Source organism: Lolium perenne, chromosome 6 (assembly GCF_019359855.2).
Source record: "Lolium perenne isolate Kyuss_39 chromosome 6, Kyuss_2.0, whole genome shotgun sequence".
NCBI lineage: Eukaryota > Viridiplantae > Streptophyta > Magnoliopsida > Poales > Poaceae > Lolium > Lolium perenne.
In genome coordinates, this window is record NC_067249.2 from 72,981,893 (window position 1) to 72,991,556 (window position 9,664).

Sequence of the window (9,664 nt, forward strand, 5' to 3'; positions counted from 1 at the left end):
CCGGATCCTCTTAGGAGCAGGCTGGCTTGAAGATGTGCCCTTCTTGGCTCCTCTCTTCCTTGCCTTCTTCACCTGACCTACTGGGGGTGTTGGTGGTGCTGATGGTGGTGCTTCGGGTGCTGCTGGGGTTGGTGCTGGTGGTGCTTCTGAGGTTGCTGGGGTTGATTTGGGTGGCTCCCCGATGATCGTCTTACGCAGCGTGTTAGGGCTGAAAACGGTAGCAGGCTTGACTTGAGCTGGATTGCCAGCCTCCGGAGGAGTGTCTTGAGAAAGACCCGTGAAGACCAGGCGCTGCTTCGTGACTGTAGGGGGACGACCAAGTTGATCGCCGTGAGTGCGGAAGGCTTGTTCATCCATAGGAGGCATGTACATATCTTGGCTGCAGGCGCCAGTGTTGATGTAGGCATCGATGTCATCATCATCATCTACATCGTTGCCATCAAGTGGCGCCATGTCCTGGACCTTAGGTGGTGGCGGTTGCGATGTCGCCGTGTGGCGTACCCTGCGTCTGGTCAACGGTCGTTGCGGTAGCACTCCCAACAACTGTTTGTGGCGTGTGGTGGTGGCGGCCATCGTCGGTTCCTTCCGGGTGGCGGCGGCGACCGCCGGTTCCTTCAGGGTAGTGGGGGCGGCGACCACCGTTTCCTTAAGGGTGTCGTCGGCGCTGGCGATCTTGGGCCGGATGATAGGGGAGGTGGCGCTGGTGCTTTTCTTAGCACTCGGAAGACCCCCCCAGACGAATCTGGTTCTTCGGCCATTTCATAAGCCATGAGGTGCAATCCCCAAGGGGCAAAACGTCGCCCTCGTCTGTGCCCGGAGGTTGAAAGGGGGGGATGGCGTAGCGGTACTCCGGCACTACCATTACCAACTTGACCTTCACCACATTTTCCGCCAATACAGCGCCGTGCATAACGCGGGAAGCCATGACAAGGCCGCTAGCAACTTCCACCAACTTGCCGCCGGGCTCCACCGTTTGCAGAAGTATGCACTGTTCATCCTGAGTCAGGGGCGCCATGTTGGGCATCGTGAGATGGCAGTCACGAAAGGCATATATAGTTAAAGAAGATGACGCGAAGGAGTAACTAATGAGTTTACCTTCTGGATGGCGTCGATCTCGGCTACTGTCGATACAAGGGCGGCGGTTGGGGGTGTCGATGCGACCAGTTGGAGCTGCGGTGGCGGTTGGAGCTGCGGCGTCGGGTGGAGCGGCGGCGTCAGCTGGAGCCCCGGCGCCGGCGTTGGGTGGAGCGGCACCATCGGCGACACGTGGAAGCTTGAGTTGCTGCCGCTGATGCTGGGCACATGTATCGGCCCCACTTGACCTCCCGCATTCCAAGCAGCTAACCCCTCCATCAACCCAGGGGGGATGATCTGTCGGATCTTCTCGTCCAATAACTTGTTCATCATCTCCGTGTTCTCCACAGGCTTTTCGGCCACCATCTTCTCTAGTGACTCCACCTTCTTCTTCAGCTCCTAAACCTCAGATTTATCCTTAGCCGGCGACCTCCTCTCCAGCTTTCTCGTCTTGGCATCCGATCCGTAGTACTCGGATAGCTTCATGCTTGTGCCAAAGCCGGACACACGGCCACCCGACGTCGGTGGCTTGTCCAGCTCCCTCTCCTTGTATTTGTTCGTCGCCCTGTTGAAAGGCGTGTCCCATGGTTCCATCGACCCCTGGGACGACGGGCCAGCCGTACAACTAGCCTTCATCAACTCTACATCCTTCAGACAAAGGAACTTAAGGTTAGCCCATTTGGCTTCATTGCCTAATAAGATGAGCGAAATAACATAGACTATCCTTACCAGGTACTTCTCGAAATCCCTCACTTCTTTGTAATCCGTAATAAATTCCCCCGTCTTCCAGTCTAAGTAGTAGCGGGACTGGACAAAGTTCCTAGCCTGTACATCCTCGATTTTGTGCCAGGGGTTTTCTTTCCCCAGATGTACCATCTCGGCATCCTCCTTATCCCAAGTGGGCTGTTTTCCTTGGTAACCGCCGCTTCCGCAATGGTGGGTCCCTAAGTTCAATTCCCGCATTTTCTTCCCCCAGGCGGTCCATTTTTTAACAGTGTCAGTCTGTAAGTAAGACTTGAATGCATTAAAGTCTTCTAAGGAGATCGACGGGTCTTTGCTACTTATCCTCTCCTAGCTTTCACCGGCCTCGATCTTTCTCTTCAGCCGGTACTTCCAGCTGCTCAAGGCGGTGCTCATCTTCGTGAGAGCTAAAGAGTCCACCTTCTTATTGAACGGCTCCGGGAACGTGTATCGTTGGTGAAGCTTCTGGAGGAGGGATTGGGCGATAGCCGCGTTCTCCTTGCTTCTGAGGTCCTGAGTTAGGATCGGCACGGTTTCACGGACAATGCACCCTAGTTGCATGCCGTACCCTTTGGCAAGCCACGAAGGCTCCATCGGTAGGCCACTTTCGGAGACTACCGTGACAGCATCGGTGACGTTGGCGAGCACTTGCGGCCTCCGATCCCTCCTTGGCCTCCTCGCCGTCCTCTTCTTCTTACCCTCCTGAGGGTTGCCGCCGCTATCACCTTCCGTGCGGTTGGCCGCGTTGTCTTCACCGGTCTCTTCACCGGTCTCGGCGGCGTCGTCCCAGGTATCGTCCTCGTCGCCGGTGTCGGCGGTGGCCCCCCGGCCCTCTCCCTCGGAGGCGGCGGCCTGGCCCTCTCCCTTGGAGGCGGCGTCCCGGCCCTCGTCGGTGTCGTCGGCGGCCCCCCGGCCCTCTCCCTCGGAGGCGGCGTCCCGGCCCTCTTCCTCATCGCCGGTCGACTCGGCGGCGGCCTTCCGGGGCCGCTCGTAGCTCACCCAGAAGTCCTTGTTGGCCTCTCTCGCTTCTTCGTTCTGGCTCCTAGGCTTAGAAGTGCTGCCCGACATGTTTATTTGCACTTCATTAAAAAGAGGCAAAAAGTTAGTACAAAAGTCAACCAAAAAATTCGGCATGACCTTTGCTAATTTTTTCTACGTAGGAGTGCCCATTTCTCAACCGAAACGGAAGTTAATCAACGCTTCGGGAGAAATGGGCAACTCAATGAAATCCCTGCAAAAATATCCACCATATACACCATATATCCAACATATCCACCATACAAAGTTGCCCATCTACAATACATCAAACAAAATCCAACATAAACCTGGAGCATCTATTTCAGCATATTTTTTAACCTGGAGCAGTACAACAACAACAATCACCTTCTTAACCTGGAGCATCTATTGCAGCTTATTTTTTGCCAGAGAACATTACAACCTGGAGCACTACAACCTGGAGCACTACAAAAATCCTGGAGCACTACAACCTGGAGCACTACAACCTGGAGCACTACACAACCTGGAGCACTACAAAAACCAGAGTACATTAAAAACATTATGAAAGCTAGCACTTCAAACCAGAGAACCTTATTCATTTCCATTAATAGAGAACATTAAAAACCAGAGAATTCTCTACCACTTCAAGTTTTTATATGGGCAGTAGCATTGGTACATCATATAGAGAACTGCAATATCTGCTTCATATCAGCACAAATAAATGCAATATCTGCTTCTATCAAATGGAGCTTCATATTTTCTATCTAGCATATTCACTTCATATATACTGTATAAACAAGCATAAATGAATTCAAACAAGCATATACAAGATAATGAGCATGAGCATGAGCATTTCATATATGAATTCAAACAGTAGCATTTCATGTACTAGTAGCATTCTTATCTTGAAACCAATAGCTAATCAAATTTTAGTAGATAATGACTTAAATTTAAAAAGGCACTATATGCTTCTTCATAACCAGCAGCTATGCAACTTGGTTATAGAGCATAAACAAGCATACAAGCTTATAGAGCAAGCCAACCAGTAGCTACTGCCAACATGTGACCATGAGCATCATTTATTTCCTAGCATCTGCATAGAAGCATTACATAAACCCTTTTATTCATCATTGCATGGAAGCATTACATCAACCCTTACATTACATAATTATTCAGACAAACTAGGACACATGCACTAAAACTAGACGGTTGAAACTACAACAAACTACAACAAACTAGGATACCAAATCTTTGATTTTTTTCATGCCCTTCCTCAGCCAGCACAAGATAACTCCAGCTTTAACCTTTTCTTCAAGATTTGGTTCTACATAGTAGGGCAACACCTCTGTGGGTCCTCCTTCCCTCAACTGATGCTTATACTTTTTCAGTTTGGGAATGGGCTTAGGTCTGGATTTTGGAACTGGGAGAACTTGTGTAGTGTATGTGAACACACCTAGCTGGTTCAAGCCATCTGCTGCTTCTTCTTCCCTGAACCTGGCAGCAGAAGCTTCCCTCTCTTGCACACTTCTCCTATGATACACTAGCAACTCCTTGTCTGCCCTACCCATAGAAAAATTCTTGGAAAGAGAGGCATCCCTAGAGCCAGAGGCACCACTGGAGCCAGTGCTCCTCCTCTTTGCACTCCAGGACAGGTTGTCCATGTTTGGTGTGGTTTTCTGGTTCACTACACTAGGCATTTATATAGGATGGAGGGCACATAGGGTATGAGAACACAAGCTGAACAGTTGTGTTACATAGGACAATTCCATTAGTTTCTTTCTTTGAATTGTGATGTCAATCCACAAGAGGGAGAATATTCTCCAAAATGGGTCAGAGACAAGCCATTGGGAATATTCCCCAAAATGGGTCAGGAGAGACTGTCCATTTTTGGTTCAGGAATATTCTTCAAAATCTGTCATATTTGGTCAGGATCAGAGACTACTGATGGTTCTTGCTAGACAGAGGCATTTTTGGTTCAGAAATATTCTACAAATTCTGTCATATTGATAGGCAGAGGAATATTCTTGCTAGGGCAGAGGTGGCCAGAGGTGAACTAAAACCAGGGAGCATGAGCATGATCATTTCATAAAATTCAAACAGTAGCATTTCATGTACTAGTAGCATTATTATCTTGAAACCCCAAGCAGTAATTCAAAATCAACAAATCCTAGGCAGTAGCATTTCATTTTATTAACCCAAACATTATTCTTGATAGCATTTATTTAGATGCAGTGGTTTATTACTCCAAGTCAGGAAGCAATTCAACAATAGCAAGTAAAAATCAACCAAAACAAGCTGACAGGGAATCAGTAATTGGCAGAGACAGAGAAACAACAACAATATTAGCTTGTTCATTTTTATTTTTATTCCCAAATAGTAGGTTGTAGCTTGTTCATTCAAATAGTAGGCAGTAGCTTTTTATCTCTAAATTTCTACTGCATTCATTTGCTACAACATTAGCTTGTTCATTTTTATTTGCTACTGCATTCATACTAACCCTCTTTTGACTCTCTGTTACAAAGCAAATTGAGGTGTTCTTGAAATTCTATTTGACTACAGCAGCACTACAACCTAGTTTTTTTGTTTTGCTACAACCTATCGGTGATGCAGTACCTAGTTTTCAATTTTGCTACTTTTTGTTCTACATTAATGCTTGTTTTCAACCTTAGTGAACCAAAATAAGTGTGGAACAAGATTCAAGTCTTGATCAATGTTAATTAGCCACTGCATCTTAACCACTGCATATTAGAAATTTGTAATTTTTGCATTACAACAACCACTGCATAAATTCAACAATAGCAAGTAACTGAAAGGGGAAGAACTACAGAAGCAATTCAACCAGAGAAGCAACTAATTGGAAGGATTCCAGTGGAGAGGAGAGGCACAGCGGAGGGGGGCACAGGGGAGGGAGGCACAGCGGAGGGGAGAGGAGAGGCGAGAGGAGATCTCACCGACGGTTGGCGGGGCGTCCTCCTGCTCGGAAGCGGTGGTGGTTGGCGGGGCGTCCTCCTCCTGCTGTTCGGCGGCGGCGGTGGTTGGCGGGGCGTCCTCCTCCCTCCTCTTCCTCCTCGGCTGCGATGGTGGTTGGCGGGGCGCCCTCCTCCTCCTCGGCGGCAGCAGCGCTAGGCGGTGGCGGTGGCAGTGGCGGTGGCGCTAGGCGGTGGCGATGGCGCTAGGAGGTGGCGACGGTGACAGTTAGGGTTCGTGCGCAAAGAACTGGGAAGGGTGGGGAAGAAAAGGGTTCGCGACTATTTCACCAAGTGTAAATATTCTGTGGTGCACCAAAGCTGTCAGAAACACAGCATTAGCCCAGTGGTTAAGCCCACTGGTAGGCTTGGGTAACCCAGGTTCGAACCCTGGCTGCCCCTACTTTTTTCCCTTTTTAAAAAATGTTTTTCTTACATTTTCAAGAAAGAACACAACATTTAATAATTACTAGGGATTTTCAATTACAAATTACTTGTCTCACACACACATGTTCTTGTCTCTCTCACACACACATGCATGTACTTGTCACACACACACACCAAAAAAAGATCTTCTTCGTCCCGGCTTCGAGCTCTAGCTAGCGTCTCTTCGCAATCTTCTTGCCCTTTCGGTTGTTGGCGGTTGAATACTTTATGCCGGCCACCTTGAGATTTCTTCGCGTGAACGGACAACCTTTAGAGGGTAGGGAGGTCTTCCTTCTTACTTTACTAGTAGTAGGCATGTCGAAGTGCCTGTCGAATTCCTCCTCGATCTTCGTGTCACCGTTCTTGTCCAAGTCTTCCTCGTTGGCGTCTCCTTGCATTCCTATGATGCTCCTCTTGCCCCTCCTCACGACAACACAGCTAGGCCTCGACGGTTCGGTGATGAAGAAGCATTGGTCAACTTGGCTACCGAGTACCCATGGCTCATTTTTCGCAGATGCGTTCTTCGATTTTGCATCGGGTATAACCATGGTTGTGAAATATCGGCCTTCTTTTTCGACCTTCTTGGCCCATCTCACACGAAACATTGGCACCGTCTCTCCACAGTAATTGAGCTCCCATATCTCCTCGATCCTTCCAAAAAATCTTTCCTTGACATTAGTCTCGTCATCGGCGTAGGACAGCATAGTTACTCCTGAGTTTTGATTTTCACTATTTCTGTCCTTTTCCTCGGTGTAGAATCTGTAACCGTTGATGTCGTACCCCTGACAGGTCCTTACGTTATGCCCGAGGCCCTGTGATAAGGTGTATATGAGTTTTTCATCTTCGGTAGAAGGCCCTTTTCTCTGTGCTTCAACCAGTTGAGTTTGCTTGAACCAACGCGTGAAGCTGGAGTTGTGCTCTTTGGTTACGTCTCCCATCTTCCTCGGCCGGCCCATATCGATGTAATTCTGCTCGATCATGCTTTTGTTCTCTTGCACGAAAGGTTCGATCAGTTTTAAGTGTTGTAGCGCGACCCGGTGAGCCCTGTCAAAGTCGTCGCGTCGATTGGCAATGCCGAGATGGACTGAGCGGTAGCCCTCGCGGTGACCGACCCCAGCGAGCCTGCCGAGGTGCGTCCTGGGGGTAGACCAACATGATCCTCATCGTCCTCGGTGCTTAGATAATTCTGGCAGAAGGAGATGCACTCGTAGGTTAGAAACCCCTTGGCCATGCTTGCGTCTGGACGGGCCCTATTGCGAACGTATCCTTTCATGACACCGTTCTGCCTTTCGAAAGGCATCGTGTTGTGGAGGAACGTCGGGCCGAGCTGCTTGATGTCTTCAACGACATGGAGAAGGAGATGGACGCATATATCACAGAATGCAGGCGAGAAGTAAATCTCGAGCTCACATAGTATCACCACGATCTCATCCTGTAGCATCTTGAGCTGCCTCACGCCGATCGACTTCCTGGTGATAACGTCAAAAAAGTTGCAAAGGCCAAACAGCGTATCACGGATGTGCTCGTCCATTATGCCTCGGATCGCAACGGGAAGTATCTGCGTCATGAGCACGTGGCAATCGTGAGACTTCATCCCAGTGAACCTCTTCTTCGCTACGTCCAGATTTCTGCTTATATTCCCCGAGTAACCGTGAGGAACTTTCACTCCTAGGAGGCACCTGAAAAACTGCTCGAGCTCCTCCAGACTCGTTGTGAAGCAGTCAGCGGGAAGCAGCACCGCGTTCTTCTTAGCCCTTTTGCGGAGACGTTGAGTCCCTTCCGTCTGATCATCATCATCATCGTCGTCGTCAGTATCGGGGGCTTGAAGATCTTTCCTGATGCCAAAATGTTTCAGATCGTATCTTGCTTTCGGTCCATCCTTGGACTTTTCTGAGTTGCAAAGAGTGCCAAGCAGACTCTCGGTAACGTTCTTCGTAATGTGCATGACATCGAGGCTGTGGGGCGTGTGGAGGACCTTCCAGTACTCCAAGTCGTGGAAAATAGACCTCGCTTTCCATACACCGAGCAGCGGCTCTGGCTTTGGTCGCTTCTTTCCCGGCGATGGGCACTCCTTCCAATTTTTCAAAAGATCATCGATTGCTGCGCCGCTCCTCGGGCGTGGGGGTCCATCGGGCTCATCTTTACCATTGAACAGATCACCGCGTTTCCTCCACGGGTGATCCAAGCGAAGCCACCTTCGAGCACCTGGGTACACGGTTTTCGAGGACCCGGGATCCCTTGGTAGTTGTAGATGCGGGGTCTCGTCCATGCACTTCACACAGCCGTTGAATCCGTGGCCGACCTGGGCAGATACATATGCGTAACCAGGATAGTCCATGACCGTCGTGATCAACGCGGCTCTCATATCGAAATAAGTTCTAGTGTAGGCGTCCCACGTACGGGGTGGCGTCTTCCACAACGTGTCTAACTCCTCTTTCAGCAGCCCGAGATACAAATGCATGTCGACACCTGGTTGTTTCAGCCCCTGAATGAGAATACTCAGGTGTATGTACCTTTGCTTGGTGCACAGCCACGGGGGTAGGTTGTAAGGCCATACAAACACAAGCCAGGTGCTATGTGTGCTACTCTGGTTGCCGAACGGATTGAGTCCATCGGTGCTCATACCCAGCCTGATGTTCCTTGCGTCGCCCCCGAACCTAGGGAAGGCGATGTCCAATGCTTCCCACTGTCCAGCGTCTGAAGGGTGTGTCAGCATATAGCCCATCTCCGGACCTTCTTCGGGCTTCTGCCTTTCCGCGTGCCATTGCATGAGCTTTGCTTCCTTAGGGTCCACGAAATACCGCTGCAGACGGGGAGTGATAGGAAAGTACCACACCACTTTTCGAGGTACCTTCTTGTTCCCAACCTTGTACCATCCGTGGACGCACACCGGACATGTGGTTCTGTCCTTGTAATCGCACCTATAAATCACACAATCATTAATGCAGACGTGGTATTTTTCGTGCGGTAGGTCAAGGGGGCACACGAATTCCTTGGCCTCCTCGATACTACTTGGCAATGTGTTCCCCTCCGGGAGACGATCGTGCCAGAATTTCAAGTTCTTGCTGAAGCTAGAATCGGTCCACTTGTTCTGCGTCTTCATCTACAGGTAATCAAGCGTTACATGCAAGCGCGTATCCTGCGGATGGCACCCAGGAAAGATCGGAGTCATCCCGTCTTTTGATACGTCTCCGACGTATCGATAATTTCTTATGTTCCATGCCACATTATTGATGTTATCTACATGTTTTATGCACACTTTATGTCATATTCGTGCATTTTCTGGAACTAACCTATTAACAAGATGCCGAAGTGCCAGTTGCTGTTTTCTGCTGTTTTTGGTTTCAGAAATCCTAGTAACGAAATATTCTCGGAATTGGACGAAATCAACGCCCAGGGTCCTATTTTGCCACGAAGCTTCCAGAAGTCCGAAGAGGAGACGAAGAGGGGCCACGAGGGGG